This window comes from Palaemon carinicauda, chromosome 33 (genome assembly GCF_036898095.1).
Source record: "Palaemon carinicauda isolate YSFRI2023 chromosome 33, ASM3689809v2, whole genome shotgun sequence".
In the NCBI taxonomy this organism is placed as follows: domain Eukaryota; kingdom Metazoa; phylum Arthropoda; class Malacostraca; order Decapoda; family Palaemonidae; genus Palaemon; species Palaemon carinicauda.
In genome coordinates, this window is record NC_090757.1 from 41,242,295 (window position 1) to 41,254,794 (window position 12,500).

Sequence of the window (12,500 nt, forward strand, 5' to 3'; positions counted from 1 at the left end):
TATGTATATATATATGTATATATATATATACATATACATATACATATACATATATATATATATATATATATATATATATATATATATATATATATAAAAAATGCTGAAACGTCCCAAGCCCCGTTGAGTAATTCATCATAACATTAGTCGCCTAATACACCTATACAGAAGCCTCACCAGCTATGCATTAAACTCTGTGACGCACAATGCACCATTCACCAAACTCACCATCTATTTTTAGACCTTCCTATCCAACCTCCATCTGTAAATTTAGAATTCCATGAGCTTGTTATTTTTCAACATTTTTACCCTACACTCGGTCTTGCTTCCACTTACAACTTCATTCTCCACTTTCAAATTCTTCCAAACTTTTTTTATCTTTAAGTAGTTTCTCTTCCCCAAACTTAATCATAGTAGTATTATTTCCAAACATCAGTAATTCCACACACCATAAAGATGCATTTCCTTATTCCAATACCCATTCTGTGATTTCTTGCAGCTCGCCATACGTGAAAATTAAGAACTTTTAAAGTAAATGTAAGCCCTTAACACAGAACCACTAACACACCAAACTAGTCACTCCTCAGCCTCCATATTCTAATACATTAACACCCTTATTCCACTGCCCACTGTCTTACAGCACTCCATACATAAAAATGTGAACTGTAAAGTAAACATTAAGTCCTCTCATAACCACTTAAATAACAAACTAGTCACTCCCCAGCCTCCATATTCTAATACATTCAACACCTTCCATATTTCCCAGCTTTTGATACTATAATTTTTCACAGATTCATATATGCAAAATTGGATGTAATCCCTCCTATCTAACGTTTTTAGCATTACAGCTTAAAAATAACCACTTTACCTACACACGAAGTTCCTCGTCTAAACCCATCAGACATGCCTCACTTCTACCACATCTTCCCCGATATAACGCATGGGGTGGCATTTATCCTCATTACTTACACACAACAGAATAGGTTTTCCCTCATCCCGTCAGAAGCACACCATCCAGAACTGCGTTTTAAACCCTGTTTACAATAATCAAACAATAACCACTGTACCTCGGTGAGTGTGTGTTCGACTTCCTTAATATGTTGTTCCTTAGTGGCTATTATAGTTCATTCAAAAACTAGTTCAAAACAGAGATGAAAGCCTTAGATCAGACTAAAAAGAGCATCTTTATTCTTATAATGCCAAAGGATCTCTCTCTCTCTCTCTCTCTCTCTCTCTCTCTCTCTCTCTCTCTCTCTCTCTCTCTCCCTCTCTCTGTCACGAGTTTAGGTCCTAAGAATGTAAGTATCCTTTTATGATAAAGTTAATTATAAATGGACTCCATCCAAGACAAAAGCAATAGTAAATTCAACCGAACAATGAACATAGGAGCGACGTATTATTTGTCAATGGACAACGATTACATGAAGAAAGAAATAACTTATGATTATACGAAATTGCTAGAAAGAAAAACTGCTTTTCCAAGCAATTCTTATTTCAGAAGAACGGTGGTATTGCATGCAAGAAAATCAGGAAAAACAGTTAAACAAAAATTATGATATTGAATATAATACCAAAAATACACTGCATGATGAAGCGAGGTGAATTTCCAAGAAACAAAAAATAAATGCTGAAATATGTGGAGATAAAATGTCAATATAAAGAAATCCAACTTCATTAAAAAAAAAAATACTTTAGAATCCAACAAATGGAATGAATGACATTAAAGAAAATGAATATTACCAACAGAATTGGGGAACAATGAAAGTTATAATACTCATGAAAATAAAAAAATAAAAAAATAAAAAGCAGCAGAAAGAAATTCTCTACACCCGAGATACACGAGAGAATCCAAGGCAGAGATAAGTGTAGTAATCTATGTAGCCGACATCAACAAACTGCTGATGAAGTTTCTGCAAGTCTAAAAGGACACGAACGAGAGAGAAAAGACCATCACACAGGGGTCTCACCCTCGCTTCATAACTTAAAATGGCGAACAAGGCTGTGATTACTGTCATTTCAGATTTCAAGGCCATCCAATTCGATTGGGAGTTAACTGATATGAGAGAGAGAGAGAGAGAGAGAGAGAGAGAGAGAGAGAGAGAGAGAGAGAGAGAGAGAGAGAGAGAGAGAATCTTTATTATATATACTGTGTATAATTACGTGTATGTATATGCATATATATATGTATGTATGTATGTATACACACACACACACACACACATATATATATATATATATATATATATATATATATATATATATAATATATATATATATATATATATATATATATATATATATATATATATATATATATAAATCTAAACCCGCCGCACGAACACGCCATTCCTGCTACTTAGGCTCTTCCTTTGATATTCGTCTTTCACACGCATTCTATCCTCGCTCTCTAGGTTATCTATATACTTCCTCCCATATCCTTTTACATCTTTACCTACGTATAGTCTTGTACTCGAGCTTTTAATACTGTTTTTCGGCATATATAATATCTACACATAATACTCTCTAGTCTTCATCTCACTTTTTTGCATTCGCAACATGCAGTGCATACTCTAAATAACTTCAACTATCCCTTAAATCATAAGCAATAAACATCCCAATTGAACGCAAAAAATATAAAAGTTCACAAAATCTTCCCTTCGCAAATTTATAAATTGGATTCAAAGAAAGTATTTAACACAAACCTCGCTACCTCTCTTACTTCAAATACTTTGCTATGATTCTCCTCTGTTCTAGCCTTCGCTTTTATATACCCTCAATTATCAATGTTCCATCAATACTGCAACCGTTCATTGTGCAATCTTTCCGGTTTCAAATTATCAGCAGACCTTACTGCTAGTTACACTCACTAACACCTTATACCCTTTTCGAGACATCTTTAAACTCAATCACCTAGTCTTTTCAGAGAGAGAGAGAGAGAGAGAGAGAGAGAGAGAGAGACAGAGAGAGAGAGAGAGAGAGAGAGAGAGAGAAAGAGAGAGAGAGAGAGAGAATGAATGTTTGGTCATCATCTACATACACCAGACATTCACCACTACATTATGGACCCATTTGGTCTTATCCTTGAACTTTGCTGCGACATGAAACATTCAAGGCTAATCTCAAACTGCTTGCATCAATACAGCCTCTTAATAGCCACGCCGTCATAACATCCCCTTTTTTCTCAGGTACAATTTTACGCTCCAATATTTCAAAACAAACAGAGCTTTAATCTCGAAAATATTAATGGTATTCATAAAGATTTTCTAATACACCATACATACTGTAATCCATAGATCTCACATTGCAATACGACAGAAGCCTTTTTTTCTCGTACAATTTTACGCTCTAATATTTCAAAACACACACCGCTTTCATCACGAAAATCTGAATGTCATTCATAAAGATTTTCTAATACACCATACATACTGTAATCTATAGATTCCACATTGAATTTATCTCTATTCTATCATCAGTCATTTTTAGCTTATACATGCTATAAATAACGTGTTTCCCTCAACTCTGAAAGGCTTAACTATAAATTCACACACCATCTTCCTTATCCGGATTACCAATCACTAAGATAAAAGTAAACGGAAAATTTTTCATATGAGAAAATTTAAAAGTGTTTTAACAAGAAGCCAATTAGGAAAATTAAGGCAAAAACAATGAAAATGGAACTACAAAAATTCAAGGGAATCGTGGTATAATAACACCATACTACTAGTCCTTGATTTAATACTGGTGCAATAGTGTTTTCATATAATTTCAATATTAATCATTGTTTCGCTTTCTACATCATATATATATATATATATATATATATATATATATATATATATATATATATATATATAGATTATATATATATATATATATATATATATATATATATATATTGTATATATATATATATATATATACATATATATATATATATATATATATCATACATATATATTATACATATATATTATATACTGTATATTATATATCATTCTTCTTTGTAGAGAAAACAATTTATAACAAGCATAAGTCAATTCTATCACGAATCCCTAGATACTAAATTACAATTACACTCGCCCATTCTCCTTACACCTTTCTTTCAATAAAGCAAACTTTGCACACCATACGTAGCCCCTCATGTAAACACCCACACCATCATACCACAGCATCTCGCTCATAATCCCATCAATTACTGGTGTCTTTCAATTCTCACCAAATCCTTCATGCTCTCCTTAGGTACCCGGATGTCAGCATCCTCAGATCTATAACACATTCCTCTTTCAATTGGCTCTAATACTTTCCTACCCTTGACAAATAAAATTCTAACAAACCACCACTTCATCTCGGAGCTGCATCCATTTCAGTTACCATATATATGGCATAACAATATTATTTCCCTAAATAAAATACCGTAAAGTCTCGTACATACTTATTATTGATGTATGTCGTTCACCAAGCCGGCCACGAATCACAACCTAAACACTGAACACTAAATAGTATCAGCATATATCAATTGACAATTTTTATTTCTAGTTAAACTCCTAGTATTTACATAGAACTCTAAGCGCCCCATTCTTAGGTTGATCAAGTGGCCCATTCAATTAGTTGAGTAAATTATTGGGTTAGTGGACTCCATCACTGGTCCCTTTTTTCCTAACGAAATATAAGATGAATTTTATTGGGAAAATTCCTGTTTTCGTTTTTGCTTTTTTTATTTTCTCAGGTTTTATATTTATCAAAATGTTTTACTGGCGTGTATTATATGTTACATCCTTCATACATATATACGAAAACGCACGCGCGCGCGCACACACACATACATATATATACATATATATACATATGTATATATATATCTATATATATCTATATATATATATATATATATATATATATAATGTATGTATATATAATATATACTCATATATATTACGTATATAATATATGTATACATTGAGTATGTATTCATACGTACATACGGGCCTACATACATACAGATGTTACCTAGGAAAACATTTTCCGATATCCTGTAGGTCCAAAAACTACTTTCACATCTATGGCAACTCTTTTTACATTTCAATTACCATCATCTCCGCCTTACTATATTTCTTCCATTTTACATAGACTCGAGTTTTGATTCCCCACGGGAAATTCCTTATTCTGCTCTTAATCAACTACCTGAAATACAATCTGAATGTACAACTTGACAATTTATTTACTTGGCTCTAGGTTAAGAGAAAATACGGCTATGATTTGATAATCTTTCGTACTGATCTTGAAATAATAAAACTATTTGTCCATGCAGGAAAATAGTTTGATTTTCAAATATTAAAAAATCAAGGTTTTTAACTTTCTTGGTTGTTAAGAATGGGCTAATAACTGAAGTCCTTACCAGGGGATCGAGATGGTAGATGTTATTTATAGATATACTTCGAGTTTGATTAAAATAGAAAACTGATTAATATTCTCAAAACTAGAACTAGCAACGTCATTGGAAAATTGATGAACATTAAAAAATAGCTTTTATGTCTACCGAATAGAGCGAAAAAAATACAAATGCTCAGGATCCCTACGCCTATAAAGGTTTGTAACAAGGTCTATAGATTACATGTATCTCTATAGACCTCGGGTTTCAAACAAGCTCTATAGAAAACAGGTCTCAAGTTTCTCGAAGCTGCATGGGCGTACTACCGTTCCAAATTCTTACCTTCCATCGTTCAGAGACGAGTGGGAATAGGAAAGAATAGCATTGGTATATCTAAAAGAAACATCATTCAACATGAACACCGATGAAATTAATTTGATCTTCATAATAGGGTAGCTGAATCGGTAGAACTTCAAAAGATCAAAATTGCAGCAAATATTTTTATGATGAACAGGCTGACATAAATCATTTTAAGGTTTATTGATAAAAGATCTGTTCTAATATTGATGCCTTTCTTAAAATATTTTAATTCTTTGTTGGCTCTCTTGCAATTTATTTATTTCCTTATTTTCTTTACTCATTGGGCTATTTTTCCCTGTTGGAGCCCTAGGGTTATAGCTTAGCTAATAATAATAATAATAATAATAATAATAATAATAATAATAATAATAATAATAATAATAATAATAATAATAAAAGAAAAAAAAGAAAAAAAGAAAAAAATAAAAAATGAAAAAATGAAAAAAAAAATAAAAAATAATAATAATAATAATAATAATAATAATAATAATAATAATAATAATAATAATAATAATAATAATAATAATAATATAGATGTTGTTACCAAAGACATAAACATTCAACAATGAAAAAAGAATATCGTATTGTATTCACAGGTTATCTGCAAAATGACGAATTAGTTGTTGTTATTATTATTGTTGTTTTTACTAGCTAAGCTACAACGCTAGTTGTAAAAGCAAGATACTTATGTCCTAAGGTTCCAACAGGGAAAATGAGAGACTTGCATAAAATTAAAAAAGAAGAAGACAATAGTAGGAAATGGAAATTTCTGGAAGAGATGGAGTTTTTTAAAGAAATAAAGAGGACTAGAACGGAAATTTAACCTTTATAGGAAAATGGCTTAATGTAAAGGAGATTATTATAACAGAAATGGAATTATAACCTTAAGCACAATTGGCCTCTGATAAGAAATTATTATAAAAAAGGATTTAAAAAAAGAATGATGATTATTAAAAAAAATAAATAAATAATCTCCATGGAAACTTAACCTTAGATAAAGAGAAAAAAATATCATTGAAAAAAATTTGAAATATCAAGGGAAAAAAAACTATATTCAAGTTATGTTAGTAAATTCAGGAATATGTGAATTATGTGAAAGAAGGGTAGTGATATGAATCTAAATAAAGAAAAAAAAAAGAAAAAAAAAGGTAAAATACCAAGGAAAACTATATACAAGCTCGAGTTTAGGAAAGAAAAATGAAATAAAATTATAAGCTCAATATACGGCTCTGGTTATGTTAATAGAGTTTACATGGGAAATTGTTTGGGGAAATAAAATAAAAGTAAAAGAAAATAAATAAGTGAGGAAACAGAACCGGAAGAAATGAGGGATGTCGAAGATAATCAATGGGCTGAAGAGAAAGGAAAAGAGAGGATGTTGCACGTTGCAAATTAAAACTGATTTTGGGTTTTTTGTTTCTTATCACTGATTGAAAAAGTGCAGAGGAATGAAGGAAGATGTGAAAGTCACATAATAAAAAAACTAAATTTAGGGAAGAAAGATCTTTAGAAGAGAGATCTAATACAGGAAATGAAAAGTACGAGGTTAAAGATGTAAATGCACAACCGAATTAAGTTTCTAAAATTAATCATGAAAATTTTGAATTTAATTATTATCATCATTATCGTTATCATTATTATGGTCATAGTCATTATTATTATTATTATTATTGTTGTTGTTGTTGTTGTTGTTGTTGTTGTTGTTGTTGTTGTTGTTGTTGCAAGATAAGCTAAATATAGTGTTTGTAAAAAATAAGAATGAAATAGAAAAAAAAAATAATCCAAACAAATTTAATATGGGATTTAATTAGAGAAAAAAAAAACAATCACGGGTATAAGGAGGACGTAAAAAAACAGGTTATCTTCCAAGTTCTGAAGTAAAAGCAGGTTTGGTATAGACTGTTTGAAGCCAACGATGTACAAAGTGGTGACGAATACAGAAAAGACTAAAGCGAGGAAACAAAAGATAGTTCGTGAAGAGGAGGAATTCACGAATTAGAGGAAAGAGAAAAGACAAAAATAAGATAAGGTTTCCTTTATAGATTCAAGCCCCATTGAAAATATTACTGACTAAATTGTTTGGGTTAAATGATGAAGAAAGAGAGAAAAATAATATATCCAACAGTCCTTAAAAATATTACTGATTAAATAGTTTGGATTAAATGATTTAAATAGGAAGTAAAAGAATATACCTAACAGAAAAAAATAATCTTAGTAGAAAAAAAAGAAAGATGGATTTAGCATAAATTGTCTGTTTTCCTTATAATTTATAAGAAAATATTTCCTAAAAAATTACACCCATATTTCAATTGCTATTTGTCGATACCAGCTAGAAAAATATTTATCCTACTCCCGAAAAAGAATTTAACAACAAATTCTTTTGATATCCTCGTGTAACAAGAAAATATTATAATAATAATATATCCGTAAGTAATGTTGCAGCTAAAATCAATAGGCAAAAAAAAATCTTTTGTTTATTAAACAGAACGATAAAAGGAAATAAAAATGAAAATTATTTGTGCATTCAAAATAAATATTCTACCAGTTATCTATCAATTAAAAAGTGTAAATTATCCCACGATACATAGATAACTTTTCGCAGCCCAGACTATTGACCAAAATACATAATAGATAGGTAAACGGCAAACTGAATTAACAACCCTGACTTGCTATTGGTGCCAAAGAACAAAAATGAAAATAGAAAAAAAAGCTGATGGAAAGGATGAACAAATATGAGGCGACGCAGATACTCGTGGGAGAGTCGACACCTGTTTCAAGGATTTCTCTTCAAAACAACAAAATGTAACGGCCAGATTAAAAGAAGTGTACAGTAGCAAAGGGGACATATTGAAAGCACACCGGGAGCTGCTTGTATGATGATATGCTAACCTATAGAATCTAAGCTAGCCAGCCAGGGTCGAGAGGGACAACAGAAAAGGCGATTGTCTTATCACAAAGATTTGCGTCCGGTGCCAGGGCTTTGTGATCCCTGTGAAAAGGGGAACAAACGCGTCAAAATCTCTACAGCTTTTGTTAAAGGGAGCAGCGGAATTATCCAAGATTATCCACACTTGCAAATTTTTTTTATTGATAAACACTAACGATATCCTTTATGAAATTTATGTGAACATTTTTGAAATTTATGTGAACATTCTTATTTAGACTGAAAATGATAAATAAAAGATAGAATAATATACTTCAGGCAAAATAAAAGGAAACTCAAATTTACTAACATCTGAGATGTTTACAGAAGACTAAACCAGACTCTTACTTCAGCAATAAATTCCCATCCTTCATGAATCTTGTGTGTTCATTCTTATTTAGACTGAAAATTATAAATACAAGATGGAATAATATACCCGAGGGAAAATAAAAGGAAACTCAAATTAACTAACATTTGAGATGTTTTACAAAAGACTAAATTAGTCTCCAACTTCAGCAATAAATTCCCATCAAAATACAAGGAACCAATTGTGAAAACACAAGAGGTATCATCACCCGTCTTCAAGACATCACTCAATAGAACAATTATTTTACCCATGGATAAATTAGAGCATTATTTGTCATGTCCTCATTTCTGCCACTCCATGAGAGTTATCTCGGAACTTTTTTTTTTTTTCGTGGAAGCATATCTATTCCGTATAATCTTGCTTTTACCATTTTTCTTCACTTTCTTCTTCTGTCCTTACATTCAACGACTTCCCCTTCTGGCCATCAATTATCAGAATGTTACTCGTCTTCATCCTTCCAGTAGTAGAGTCATTTTTTCTTTTATCTCTTTCATCTCTTGCCTGTATCTCTCAATTCCCTTAATATTTTCCCCCTTGCCCTACTAAGTATTTAATCTCGCTTCTCCCCTTGTTCGACTGTCAACTGCCACACTGCTTCACTCGCCAATCATCGGAAATCATTTCTATTACCTGTAACATCACCAGGTTTTACTGTCATCGCCAGATAGTCGCCATTAAATATACCAACCTTGAAAGTTTCCAATGAATCTGCTCCAAAAGATTAATGAAACAGTATTGGCTGTTCGTAGAAAGAATTACAAGATGTAGAATTTTCATTTCAAACCAAACCTCCCCAGAAAATACAAATATACCTAGTGAACGCGCGCGCACACACACACACACACACTCACACACACACACACACACATATATATATATATATTATATATATATATATATATATATATATATATATAATATATATACATATATCTATATATATATAATATTTATATATACAAACTATATAAATATATACAATAAACACAGTATGCATATACACATACAGATAAACAAATTTAATACATGCATCATATACGCGCACAGTATGTATATATACAAATTTATAGGCATACGAATTCAGAAAATATACATTATAATATATGTATATATATATATATATATATATATATATATATATATATATATATATATATATATATATATATATATAGCACATACATTTATTAACACACGTGTGTATATCATGCACATAGAAGGAAACCTGCTTGAGCAAAAATTCTCAAACAAAACATTGATGAGCAATGAATATCAATAGTGACGTTGTCTGCGTTCCACTTTAATCTGGCATTTTTTCCTACTTGGTCCCCTTTCGGGAATTGATAACCCGAGAGGAGGGCGAATCTACATTATAGAGGTATTTCCGTAATCAAACAAAACAGCTAGAAATGGAGAGGAACCACATGATTTAGCTAGAAATGGAGAGGAACCACATGATTTAGCTAGAAATGGAGAGGAACCACATGATTTAGCTAGAAATGGAGAGGAACCACATGATTTAGCTAGAAATGGAGAGGAACCACATGATTTTGAGTTCTTTGATTTTAATCACTATACAAAAACAATGGTCACACCCAAGCACGGTTTTAGAATGATAGAAAAATGGGCTGGGGTCGAATAATTATATTGAACTCTTAAATTAGATTGAACTATAAAAAAATGGGATGTTAGGTCAAATAATTATAATGAACTTTTCACACAGGGGGTGGGTTCAAATAATGATATTGAACTATAAAAAATGGGATGTAGGGTCAAATAATGAAAATGAACTTTTCACAAAGAGGGTGGTTTTAAATAATGATATTGAACTATAAAAAATGGGAGGTCGGGTCAAATAATAATATTGAATTCTAAAAAAAAAATGGTGGGTGGGGTCAAATAATGATACCGCACTCTATAAAAATTGGGGGTGTGGTCAAATAATGATACTGAGCTTTTTAGGGGAAAAAAAAAAATATAACTAAAAGTTCCATGCAAAATTTAAACTTTCAAACCTTTCAAACACATAGAAAAATAAACTTAATTTTATTTCCGCATCACTGGAAACAGCATTCCAAACAGAGAACTCTCCATTCTTTTATTACCTCAAGTCAGCATGCAGCAACCGTATCTCCTCCACATCTGCTACCTTAAACTTAGTAAAATAACGATTTTACGCACGAAGACAACGTTGAAACAACCCACCTTTCCAACATTCTCTCTCTCTCTCTCTCTCTCTCTCTCTCTCTCTCTCTCTCTCTCTCTCTCTCTCTCTCTCTCTCTCTCTCTCTCAGAGAATTCGTTCTTTATCTATATGAGGTAAATGATTCAAGTATTTTAAATATATATATATATATATATATACATATATTTATATATATATATATATATATGTGTGTGTGTGTGTGTGTATATATATATATATCACACCACTAATCATTTTATGACCGATAGACCAAGAAATTGAACATCGAATTCATATAAAAAAAAACTAGCTCCTCCTCTCCAGCTAAGAATAAATGAAGCACTTCTTAATAGGCATATAAATATTAAAGAAAAAAAAATAGTAAATAAGTCTTTGCATGCTTTTCATCTCCTTAATTTACGTGTCATCGGAACATGTTATCTTAGCATAATGAACTTGTTCCCAAGTTTTCTATTCCATTTGTCTAAATCTGATAAGGAATTAATTACAAAATGTTTTATCTCTCTTTCAATTCGAGGAACTTAACAACAGAGGTTCATTCCCTTTATATTTCTACACAGTTAAATACCCGTAATTTTAATCGGAAATTCTCCGTAAAAATATACTGTTCTCAGCCGTATTTCAGTAAAATACAGGAGACCGTAATTTAACATAATTTATCATCTTTTACGGGTTGGTAATCGTAATATCACTTCATTACGTTCAAATATCCGTTTTTGAAACGGTAAAAAACCTGGAATAAATTTTTCCAGGAATTTGCTGTTTTTTATACATTTCTTTAAGTGGAAATTAAAATTAACCTCTCCAATTCCATCATTCATTTTCATTATTTCTATTAATGGCAAGAACATAGATAGGAAATAAAATTTCTTGGAGTAGAAAAAGAAAAAGTCTCACGGAAACAGCAACATTCAACAAAAACAATCTGTGAAAGGGAGTCTGAAATGCTACTTTCTTTGCTGGTGTTGAAAGAGGAAAACTTTTTTTCTTCCCTTCACATGCACATTATTCAAGTGAAACTTATGTCCATCATTTCCTCTTTAGGTGGTTAGACGCCACAGTTTACAGAGAGAGAGAGAGAGAGAGAGAGAGAGAGAGAGAGAGAGAGAGAGAGAGAGAGAGAGAGATAGAATTCTAAGCAAAAATCAGATTTAAAGGTGTTATCCAGTGTCCACTCTACATGCTAAACTGGGTAATACATCATGAGAAGTCACATGTTCTTTCAATAACCGTTCACATCTGGTTCTTTGACCTGGTAGTGCTTCACATTACATTA

At 31.4% G+C, this 12,500-nt stretch overlaps 1 protein-coding gene across 3 annotated transcripts in view; it reads left to right on the plus strand.

The window, feature by feature from the left end:
* LOC137626309 (carbonic anhydrase-related protein 10-like) overlaps positions 1-12,500 on the plus strand; it is a 306,847-nt gene that overhangs the window by 236,987 nt on the left and 57,360 nt on the right. The gene's annotated exons all lie outside the window — the stretch shown is intronic.